The sequence below is a fragment of the Geotrypetes seraphini genome, chromosome 11, assembly GCF_902459505.1.
Source record: "Geotrypetes seraphini chromosome 11, aGeoSer1.1, whole genome shotgun sequence".
In the NCBI taxonomy this organism is placed as follows: Eukaryota; Metazoa; Chordata; class Amphibia; order Gymnophiona; family Dermophiidae; genus Geotrypetes; species Geotrypetes seraphini.
The window spans coordinates 39,452,866-39,465,571 of record NC_047094.1 but is presented as its reverse complement, the minus strand read 5'-3'; the positions used below and the strand labels follow the sequence as shown (position 1 = coordinate 39,465,571).

General features: G+C 43.7%; 1 protein-coding gene across 3 annotated transcripts in view; it reads right to left on the bottom strand.

Annotated features, from left to right (window-relative positions):
* The window catches only part of CARHSP1 (calcium regulated heat stable protein 1), a 44,795-nt gene that overhangs the window by 18,403 nt on the left and 13,686 nt on the right, over nt 1–12,706 (bottom strand). The window lies entirely within an intron of this gene.

Sequence of the window (12,706 nt, the reverse complement as noted above, 5' to 3'; positions counted from 1 at the left end):
TACGCCCACTGGTAGTTTTGTTGAACTTGATGCTGCCTTAACTGGCTCTCATGTTTTGAAAATGGACCAGCCAGGGCAGGATAAGTCAGCTATTGCTCCTGCCCCCCCTCTCCCCCCACACACACACTAGATCAAAATGGATGATGCCCTGAAAACGCTGCAGAGAAGGAAGGATAGAGGGTGGAGAAGGGAAGTCTCTAATTTGATAATGAAATGAGGCAAGAGGCAGTGGAGATAGGGTTTTATTTTCTATTCAATTTGATAATGAAATGAGGGAAAAGGCAGTGGAGGTAGGGTTTTATTTTCTATTCAATTTGATAATGAAATGAGGCAAGAGGCAGTGGAGGTAGGGTTTTATTTTCTATTCTTTCCAACACAATGTAACTTGGAAGAATTATGCAGAATTGGATAAAAAATTTGGCATGAGATTAAAAAAACAAAACAGTGGAGAGAATTCAAAAATGGAGGGATTGAACTAGGGGTTCCAACAAAATCAGACGTCCAAAGAAGTGGCCCAATGCACTTCTATCGGAGAGTAGTTCCAGCTTCTGCAGTATTATATCTTACAGTTTAATGCATCAGCTAGGGCGGGGGTCGGCAACCCGCGGCTCCAGAGCCGCATGCGGCTCTTTTTCACCTTTGCCGCGGCTCCGATAGTGTGTCACGCGGGCCGGAGTCTTTCAGTGGCTGCGGCGCGCTCCTGAAGAATGGGAGGCGCGGAGGATGACGTGTGATAGAGGTCTGCACGGGAACGGGGATCGCGGGGATCCCGCGGGTTCCCCCCTGGCCCACGGGACTCCCACGGGGACGCCCCCTGGCCCACGGGACTCCCACGGGAATGAAAACAGCTTACCTAAATTCTGGCGATGCAGACATGCAGCTTACAAGTCCGGCGTCGTGGCGGGAAATAGCCATGCTGAGCAGTGAGCTCAGCACGTACACAGATGAAAGCCTTGCTTGCTGATTGGTCCGGCGGCCCCGCCCCGCCATGCCGCCGGACCAATCAGCAAGCAAGGCTTTCATCTGTGTACGTGCTGAGCTCACTGCTCAGCATGGCTATTTCCCGCTGCAACGCCGGACTTGTAAGCTGCATGCCTGCATCGCCAGAATTTAGGTAGGCTGTTTTCATCCCCGTGGGACTCTCTCTCGTGCGCTATGGCTCTAAGTCAGGGGTGCCCAACATGTCTATTGCGATCAACCGGTAGTTCAGGAAGGCAACGTGAGTTGATCACAGAGCCCATCCCGGGCTCCGTGATAGACTCGTGTTGCCGTCCCGATCTACCGGGCCTATCAGCCTTCCTCTCCCCGACGTCAAAGACACCAACGCCGGGCATTGGGCTGTTTTTGTCATTTCGGGGGGGGGGGGGAGGGAGTGTGGCAGCGGCAGCAGCAGCCTGAAAAAGAAATAATCCTGGCCGGGATTCAGCGTAACTTCCTGTGCTAAAACCTACTATTGTGGCTAATTATAGGGGGGGCCTGGACTCTGGCACATTATATGGGGGGCCTGGACTCTGGCACATTATAGGGGGGACTATGACTCCTAGCACAATGTAGGGGGGAGCTATGGCTACTAGCATATTGTGGGGGCTCCTATTGGCTACTGGCATATTATAGGGGGGCCTGTGGCTACTGGCACATTATATGGGGGACTATGATTCCTAGCACAATGTAGGGGGGAGCTAAGGCTACTAGCATATTGTGGGGGCTCCTATTGGCTACTGGCATATTATAGGGGGGCCTGTGGCTACTGGCACATTATATGGGGGGCTTATTGGCCCAGTAATGGTGGTGATCTATGATTTTTAGCAGTACAGTGGTATTAAAAACAAACATCGATCACGCCTCACAGATGACAGCTTGCAAGCCTCTGTGAAAATGAAGGTGACGTCTTACAGCCCTGATGTGCAGACACTGTGCACTGATGTTCAGGAGCAAAAATCCCATTAACCAGCTAAATTAAATATTTTAATTAGCTATTAATGTGCAAAAATATATTTTACATTGTTAAGTGAAAAAGTCCTTTTTTTCTTCAGATTGACAGCTAACTGCATGATCCTGTATATAGCATTAAGATAAGAAACAATATATGCAGTGTTAGATTTGTTTTATAATGGTTTTGCGGCTCCAAGTTTTTTTTCTTTTCGAAAACGGGTCCAAGTGGCTCTTTATGTCTTAAAGGTTGCAGACCCCTGAGCTAGGGCAAGTGGCTCTCAAACCTCTCTCGGGGGGGAGGGGGAGCTCCCAGCCAGTTGAGTTTTCAGGATATCCCTAATGAATATATATGAGCCAGATTTGCATGCCTCCCACCTCCCATTAAATGCAAATCTCTCTCATGCATATTCATTAGGGATATGTTTTGTGTGTATAGATGAATAGAAACCTATGACCCTACACGGTCCTTATTTTTTGCTATTTGTCTGCCTTCATCAAGGTCCATGACCAAGGCCAAGGACAAACTGATGCAAAAAAATGAGAAACTCAAAGCTGTGTATCAATCCTTTAGGGAAAGCTTTTAGGCCCCATGGAGAATAGAGTCATTTGGTTAATTACTACTACTACTACTATTTATCACTTATATAGTGCTGAAAGGCATATGCAGCGCTATACATTGTGACATTTAATAGACAGTCCCTGCTCAGAAGAGCTTACAATCCAACTTGGACAGACAGACAAGACATATAGGGTTAAAGATGGGGAACCCATGGTGAGAGAAGTTAGGAGTTGAAGGCAGTCTCAAAGAGGTGGGCTTTTAACTGGGCCTTGAACAATGCCAGAAACTGAGCCCGCCATAGGGATTCTGACAGCTTGTTCCAAGCATATGGCACAGCAAGATAGAAGGGATGGAGTCTGAAGTTGACGGAGGAAGAGAAGGACACAGACAGAAGGGACTTATCAGCCGAGCGGAGCTCACAGGGGGGAGGGGGGACATAGGGGGAGATAAGTGAAAAGAGATAGTGAGGGGCAGCCAAGTGAGTGCATTTGTAGGTCAGTAAGAGGAGTTTGAATTGAATTCGGAAACGGACAAGAAGCCAGTGTATGACTTTAGGAGAGGGGTAATGCGAGTATAGCGGCTCTCATGGAATATGAGAAGACATACAAGTTATAAGGAGCCACTGCATCCTCCAAGCTGAAGAACATCCTGCCACCCTTCCTCTAGTGCAGGAGTGTCAAAGTCCCTCCTCGAGGGCCGCAATCCAGTCAGGTTTTCAGGATTTCCCCAATGAATATGTACGAGATCTATTTGCATGCACTGCTTTCATTGTATGCTAATAGATCTCATGCATATTCATTGGGGAAATCCTGAAAACCCGACTAGATTGCGGCCCTCAAGGAGGGACTTGACACCCCTGCTCTAGTGTGTTACCAGTAACAGCCGCAATGGTTTTAATTCATGTTTAATCATTTTTATTAATAAACTTGGTTTCACCTAGGACATCCTCCACTTTGCTGCCCATTCATATAGTTCTTTGCAACTCCTCTGTTTATGTACACATCTATCTATGAGAGAGGGAAGGGGGTACAACATGAACGAAACATTCTGCTGGTTTAGGAAGAATAATGATAAAACAGTAGCAAAAATAAAAATAAAAGTGTGATATTGAAAAACAATTAAGGCCTCCAATAAACACAAATTTTATTTTTTTTGTAAATCTTTATTCATTTTCATATATTACAACAAGTGTATAATAGTCAATCAGAAAAATTTTAACAAATCACATGACAATCTTACTTATACTCCTTAAAATGTATAAATATAAAAGAAATCCCTTCCCACCCACCCATATATTAATAATAAACAATTATCAATTATTGTATTTCTCACTCCCACCCCCCCTATATTTTATCTGATGTCTGATCATTAGAATAAATAATCAATGGCTCCCAAATCTTTTTAAACTTATGATAATTTCCTTGTTGCATGGCAAGCACCCTCTCCATTTTGTAGATATGACATACTGAATTCCACCAAAAAGTATAATTAAGTTTAGTGTAATCTTTCCAATTTCCAGTAATCTGCTGAATGGCAACCCCTGTCAAAATTAATAAAAGTTTATTATTATTTGCAGAAATTGGGCTTTTGAATAAACACAAATTAACGTTGGCATATGGTAACATGTTTTAGGAAATCTAGCCTTAAATGCTAGTGAAAAAGGACATCATGGTTCAAGCACCTGACTTCTTAATTTCTTCCCCAGTATACTGGCCATACCACAAAGAAAACATCTTAAAGTTCTAAGAAGTCATTCATAATTTTAAAAAATGCCCACAATTAACATAAAAGGTTTTGCTCAGTGTTCTCTTTTAAATAAAGAGGATGAATAATTTATCCATATAAAGTCTCTCTCTGCAGTACTTGGCTTGAAGGAATAATGTCAGAGATCAAACAAGTACATTTTGTTCCAGGAGTTTTTCAACCTGTACAATACAATAAAAAAATTTTAAACAGTTCTACAATTTTTAAATCCATATTAGAGAATGACACTGTGACAAAATTCATCACTGTTCCAGTCCCCGCGGGAAACCATCTTCATGTCATTCTTTAAGGAGAGAGGGACGAATCAGAGTATGAATGGCCACAACCACTGACCCGCAAGCTTTGCTTTGAAGAATGCTGGTGCAGAAGGACTGAGGTTGAGATAGACACTACAGTTGCTTTCATGCCATCTTTCTTCTTGAAACTTTTTGCTTTCTTCAATTTCTTCTTTTGGAACATAAATGTATTTAACTCCGTGTATATTTTGGTCACAAAAGTTAAATAGATCCTTTGGTGTCAATATTTGATCCGTTGATGGTCTTTGGAGGCTAGCCCGGGCAGCCAGTCGTTTAGTTGTTCCACCAACTCCATCGCAGGGTGATTTTCCGTGGCTAGTTCCAAAAAAATTCCATTCAGCCTCAATGTTGAAATCATTTCTGTGATTGCACAAATTCACAAAGTTCTTGTAGTTTTTATATTGTGCAGCTGAGCCGTCACTGAAGTAGTATATTTTGGTAATGTTTGTTTGAGTTACCAAAAATTCGATCAACTTTTGAATAAACACGTGTACAGATATCGTATCATGTTGCATATGATCAGAAATAATGCAACAGTTTACAACTTGCAATGTGCCCACTTCATTGAGGTAATATGCAACAAAAGGATGTACCGTAGCTTGTGAATTTTCCCAGTGAAAGCCTTGGGCGGCATCCTGTATAACAAATGAGTAATTTTCAGCGAAATCCATCAAAACGATCATTTCCGTTTCTTTTAAGCCTGTCTTCAACATCTTCAAATATTCACTTTGATGTTTTGAAATGAAATGGTGGCTTGTCAACTTCCAAATCTTGCTTGCAAGTCTTTCACTAAAGTTGTCCATGGTTAGTACGCTTGTTTCTAATGTTTCACGGTCAACATGAACCCATTGCTTAAATTCTATTGATTCTTCTGGATCTAAATCCTTGAATATTTCTTCCAGGTATGCTGTTAGTGCTTCTTCACCAGGGCAGTTTTGACATCGTTGTAGCATACAGTCCTTGACATTTAGGTCGCACACAGTTTTTTCCATAAGAACTTTGTAGTAGAGAATGACACGGGGAGCGATCCCCGCAGCGAACCGCTGCGTGGCTGCGGTTTGGCTGCGGGTTATGGTGACCTCATTAGCAAATCGCCGCAGACGCAGGGACAAATCCTTTCACCGCCCGCAAAAACGGTGAATAGATTTGTCCCCGCAGGCCAATGTCCCCCCTTCTAGGAACCGCTATTTACCTGTGTTTCACCGTGCTTCTCATTTGTCAGATCAACCTTTCCTGCCAATAGAACCCGCCCCCCCCCCCGACGATCGCCCTCAGCCCTTCATGCCGACAGAACCAGCCCTCCCCAACGATCGCGGCAGGAGGGTACCCATCCCCTCCTGCCTACCCCAACAGCCCCCCCGACAATCGCAGCAGGAGGATATCCAACCCCTCCTGCCAGCTCCCCAACAGCCCCCTATGATCACTGGTAGGAGGGTGCCCAACCCCTCCTGCCGGCACCCCCAACGGCCCCCTATATCGCCAATAGGAGGGTGCCCAACCCCTCCTGCCGGACCCTCCCCCAACAAACCCCGCCATCCCGAAACACCACCCTTAGTCTTACTTTCCAAGTTGGACCGGACAGCTCCTCGCTCGTCTGGCCAGCAGGCCTGCCTCCGTCCAAATGAGGCGGGCCCGCCCCTCCCCTCCCCTGCCTAACCCACAGGATCCTAGGGCCTGATTGGCCCAAGCACCTAAGGCCCCTCCTATAGCGGGAGTGGCTTTAGGTGCCTAGACCAATCAGGCCCTAGGATCCTGTGGGTTGGGCAGGGTAGGGGCGGGCCCGCCTCATTTGGACGGAGGCAAGCCTGCTGGCCATACGTGTGAGGAGCCGTCCGGTCCAACTTGGAAAGTAAGACTAAGGGGGTTACGGGGTGGGAGGGTTCGTTGGGGGGGGGTCCAGCAGGAGGGGTTGGGTACCCTCCTGCCGGCGATCTTAGGGGAGGCCATTGGGAGGACCGGCAGGAGGGGTTGGGTACCCTTCTGCTGCGATTGTCGGGAGGGCCGTTGGGGGGGTCTACAGGAGGGGTTGGGTGCCCTCCTGCCGTGATCGCTGGGGGGAGGGGAGACTTGCAGCCGTAGCCGCGGTCACTATGCTAATCACGGCAGGGAGATCTTTGACGCGATTAGGTACAGCGGCCGCGTCTACTTACCATGTAGGCTAACATTGTAAGCATTTAAAGTACATGTCGTGTTTGTTTTTGCATTGCTAGCCCCAGGGGTGGTGGAAGATTAGTGATTGAAAAACTGTATGAAAAATAACTATTTTAAATTTAGTGATCAAAATGTGTCAGTTTTGAGAATTTATATTAATTAATTTTTTCTCTGCGTGTTTTGTTTTTGTATAGTTATTAACTAATATTTAACTAAGTTTTAAAGTTTTAAAGAATGTTTCCTTTATACGTAAATAAAGAAAAGTATATAAAATCGTACCCGTTTGAGGCTTTTATGTATGCAGCGGTGACGGTGACGGGGCGGTGAATGGGGTTGCAGTGGCGGTGACGGGGCGGTGAATGGGGTGGCAGTGGCGGTGACGGGGCGGTGAAGAGGATGGTGAGACGGGGACGGGGCGGTGACGGGGATGGTGAGACGGGGACGGGGCGGTGACGGGGATGGTGAGACGGGGACGGGGCGGTGACGGGGACCAATTTTTTCACCGTGTCATTCTCTACTTTGTAGTTCTCTTTGACATTGACGCCTTGTAGCATGAGCTTTACATTTTGATGTATCGTGCAGACACACACGGAGTGTGCACCTGATGCACCAACGGTTACACACCACTCTGGCCTGAAAAACCAATTTCAGTTCCATATTTGTTACAGTACGCCACGTACAGCTCTTTTAAATTACACAACAGCAGCCGCTTTTGCTTTTGTACTTTTAAACCATTAAGGCGGACTGAAATGCAATCTTTTTTGCCAGGACATATTCTGCTGAATTCATCGTCTTCGTAAAAATCTTGAACTCTATTTGCAATTTCTTTTGAAAAGGACTTGCCAATTTTTGCATCAGGTATAGAACAAATGCCTTTCTCTTTCTTTACTTTTTGGGCTGTTCTGACCATGCGCTCTGAAACGCCAAACTTCATTGCTGTTTCCTTTATTGACCAACTTTTAGGGGCCATCGTCAATAATTGAACTTTCATTGACCTGTTGGATATTGCAATTTTCGTTTTCATTTCTTCAATGAGGTCAGTGTAATCTTCATATAACTTGCATTCTACAGACTGACGAGACGGCCCAACTTCTTCAGCTGAAACTCCAGCAGCAGATGTAATCTTCTTGGCTATCACATTCTGCACACGTTCAATTTTTCGTATCACATAGCCGGCTTTATCTCTACTAGCTAACCTTCGAATTTTCAATGGAGAGGTTCCTAAAGCAGTCGAGCTTTGATCAACTGCATCGGAGATGCAGATATCAAAATCGTCTGAAGATGAAGATGCTGCAGTAGCTTCACTCATTGAAACGTATTGGGCTTTGCACCTACTGCAAAGTTTCTGACCTGGCTTGATATTTATTTTTGCCACTTTTCTAAAATCATTAGACATGGCAAGATCGACTTTTAACAATCCACTTTGAACAATGTGATTTTTCTTTTCAAATGGATTACAACACGATGTTTGCTTTAATTCGTATTTGTCGAGATACTTTGCTTTGTGGTGGAGGCAGATTTGGTCTTTATCCATCAGTTCAACTTCAGAGCGCCGAGTGATAAGCAATTTTTCATCGGTTGACAAATTATGTAAAAAAATGAGCCCACATTTTTTAGAATAAAATGTGCCGTCATGACACTTTGACAACAATTTTTGCCCAATGGCACAGTCTGGCAGAAAAGGATTATTATTAGTCGATTCGTTGGCATCCATTTTAAACTGAATTAATAATAATGTGGATCTGAAAAAGAAAACAAGTTGTAATTTGTGATCTGCATGCAACAAAATTATCACCTCAATTTCTAGTTAGGAATAATCATTAATTAAGAACACTATAATTGTACCCAAAGCTTGAGTAAAAATAAACAGGGAAAAACAGTGTGAAAAGTGACATAATTGTAAGTTGAAACGTAGGCCGTTGCCATGGTGACATCTCCCAACTTTGTCCCCCTTTTTTGGGCATTGTTAACCTGCGTTGAAAAATGAAGCCCATTTTTCTAGGGGGTTTGAAATATGCTCTTTCTAATGAGACTGATTTGAAAGAGTTTCTGAAAGTATTTTTCTGTAAAAGCAGGCTGAAAATACCCTATTTTTGGCCTTTTTACACAAATTAGCAACTTTACACTTAATTTGTAAACTAATGGAAACAGCTTGGAGGTTGAAATTGTACTTTGGAAAACAACGTTGTACTGAGACATTATGCGCCAAATTTCGCATTTATTACTCAATTATTGTGGGAGCTAAGTAATGTCAAACTTTGACTTTTTTTGGAGCACTAATTTTTTCGGCCAAGTTTACTGTAATTCAGCCATTCACTCAGTGCTCGACAAAAATTATTATTGGTAGCATTGAATAGAGCTCCAAAAGTTGTGCAGGGTAGCTAAGTTTCAGTTTTTTTGGAAACATAGCTCGTGAGATATTGTGTCTCAAAGTTGTCAGAATGTCACTGTCGTACTGTATGTCATTGCAGTATGGAGTCAAACAAATGGCTATATCTCCACGAATATTCCACAGGCGAAACTAAAACTTTACCAAAGTTCGTTTGATACATGTGGGACTTTGTGCATAAAGTTTTATCAAAATCCGTGATGGTCATGCAGGGAGCCCTTGATCACTTGACATGGAATAACCCTTCTGGGAGATTGGACAGACAAAGGCAAAAGAGCAGTCTTCTACAAGACTGTTTTTCTGCTTTTAGAGCATCCGTGAACCATTGCTTTTGATTACTTTGGGAGGTATGTCTTGTCTTGCAATGGAATGGCCTATATTCATTTTTAACTTCTGATCACAGCATGAAAAATAAAGTTGTTGGAGTCATCTCAGAAAGAACAAGGTGGTTCCAAAAAATCAAAAACTAGAAAATAGTATTGCATCTCAAAATCATTGCTAGCTTTCTGCCATGAAAACAAGACCAAGTACAGAAAAACTTGCAGGAAATGAAGCTTACATACTTCTTACAGCTGCTAGGGGTGGGGGGAGAAAGTGCTGCTTTTCTTCTGCTTCCTGTAACTCAATTGTCAGAAGCACAGTTCATCTCAGTGCCAGCAAATAGCACAACCCTCCCACAGAGGGGAATGGAAGGGGAATGGGACTTGTACACTGCCTTTTTGTGGTTACACTTACACATTCATAAGAACATAAGAAATGCCTTCACCGGATCAGACCCTAGGTCCATCTAGTCCGGCAACCTGCACACGCGGAGGCTAAGCTAGGTGTTCCCTGATGAAGACCTTGTTAACCCATATTCCTTAATGTGATTTGCAAGAAGGTGTGCATCCAACTTGCCCTTGAATCCCAGAATGGTGGTCTCTGTCACAACCTCATCAAGGAGGGCATTCCAAGCGTCCACTACTCGCTGGGTGAAACAGAACTTCCTGAGATTTGTCCTGGGCCTGCTGCCCCTCAGTTTCAGTTCATGACTCTTGTCTGTGTCACATTGGAGTTTCTTGCTCTAATTTGTCGAATCCTTTTAGTATTTTAAAAGTCTTCTCTTCTCGAGGGTGAACAATCCCAGTTTTCCAAGGTGTTCTTTGTAGCTCAGATTCTCCATACCTTTTACTAGCTTCGTAGCTCACCTCTGCACCCTCTCCAGCAGGGTTATATCCTTCCTTAGGTAGGGAGACCAGTGTTGAATACAGTACTCCAACTGTGGTCTGACCATTGCTCTGTAAAGCGGCATTATGACCTCCGCCGATCTACTCGTGATCCCCTTCTTTATCATGCCCAACATCCTGTTTGCTTTCTTGGCCGCCGCTGCACATTGAGCCGACGGCTTCAGGGTCCTGTCTATCAGTACCCCCAGGTCCCTTTCTTGTTCGCTCTTTCCCAGTCACACCTAACATTTTATATTCGTGTTCCTTGTTTTTCCTGCCCAGGTGCATCACTTTGCATTTTTCTACATTAAACTTCATCTGCCACTTTGCCGCCCATTTCAAAGCGGTTTATATACACACAACACACACACACACACACATATATATATATATATATATATACATGCACACACACACACAGGTACTTATTTTGTACACTGGGCAATGGAGAATTAAATGACTTGCTGTCACAAGGAGCGGTGCTGGGATTTGATCCCACAACCTCAGGGTGCTGAGGCAGCAGTTATACCACTAGGCCACTCTTCACCCCCAGGCCGTATACAAAAAGAGAAGTTCTCTCAGGAAAGCAGCTTGCTATTTTCTAGGCATTCCAGCTCAAAGCATTCATTTATTTTAAATAGAGATGAAGGACATCTTCAGAGCTTCACATTTCTATGCCAGGCCTACATAGTTGCAAAGGTACTCTGGAAACAGATGTTGTCAGTGTCATCTTTGAAATGAAAAGCAGTGATCAATGCAAAAAATTACTAAAACAAGCTCTTCTCCACCAACAAGTAATGCTGTCTGAAAAGAGTCATGCGCTCAAGCTCCTGATAAATCAGGGATGTGAGCAGCTACGCAGGGGACAGCCTTAAGCTCAAAAAATATAAAAGTAGGCTGGCTAGCTAGGTTTCCATGAGGGCTGATCCTGCTAGCAGCATGAGTCTGCGTCTTCTTCCAGGCAGAAGTCCCAACAAGTAGGAATAAAATACCCCAAAATAATAAAACTGCAGAGCAGATCAGAAACACTTCTGAGCAACTTGCTTGCAGAAAAAAACCAAAAATCCTGAAGTGGCAGGAGCAATTCCTGAGAAGGAGGCGACGTTCAAAAGATAGTCGACAGCATTCTGCAAGCAACTTGTGGGTTCAGATACAAAACCCTAGACACATTGCACTAGAAATAAGATTTCAGTTTAAAGTTAAATGTGTAATTCATCATGCACTGTATTTTTCGCTCCATAAGACACACTTTTTCCACCCCCAAAAAGAGGGTAGAAAAGTAAGTGCGTCTTATGAAGCGATTATACCTAACACCTCCCCCCCCCTCGGTTGGCGGTACCTTTACATGGTGGTAGACGGCTGCCTGCTGATTACGTCAGGGCCAGTGACACATAAGCACAATAATGCCTGGGCCCGCATACCTTCCTAATTGTGGTGTTCGCTGGTGCTTCGCTGGACTGCTGCCTGCTAATTGCCGGTATGTTGGGGGCCAGTGGCGCACAAGCACGCTGCTGCGTGGGCACACGTCACTTTCTGAATGGCTGCCAGCAGCCATTCAGGAAGTGGCTGCCTGTACAGATAAGTATCATGAATAAGGAAAAGGAACAGCTAAACAGCTAAAGGAGAAAGAGATGTGCCATGAGACACTTAACTTCCAGCCCTAATCTGCATAATAAAAACTTCAATTGTTTTAACGCTGGTCACCACCACTCATGGCTTTCTGCAATCTACATCTTAACTGGATGGCAAAGTAATATTCAGTGAACAAGTATGCTGCATTTATCAGCCTGTAGAATTAAAAATTATATGTCAACTGAATTTTAAAATCAGCTGTCACAATTCTTAAATGGAAGGGATCCTGACTGAAAGGGGAACCTATGTGGCCTACAAAATCTCGTGAGGGTACCACAAAAGAGAAAAAGAAATCTGGATTTAGCTCACGCTTTTTTCAAGTGAATACTTTGCCAACACCATCACGTTCAAATGAGAGCCAACAGATTTGAAAGCAATGGTATCTTTAGAAAACTAATGAGTTCCCTGGGCACATATTTCCAGTCTAAAGACTTTTATTTACAGACAACCTTCATCACTGTGTTCCACTTATGCATAATCACTTTGTTGGTCACCACAATTACATAACTGGATTGTTTTCTATCCAGTCGTATTATTGTCTCTCCTAAATAAATTCCATGTATTTTGGTTCATGATCTACTGTGTCTCCAAGTGTTCCTAGATCTTATAATGTTTATTTTTATATCCCCCTAGCAGCTTAGGGTAGTTTAGAAGGTTGGAATACAGCGTTAAAAGACAATCAAAATCAGTATGTATAACCCCAAAATATGGAAACTAATGTTATAATATAAAATACAGAGGAATATTTGAAAAAAAATGGATAAAAAAAATTTTAAAA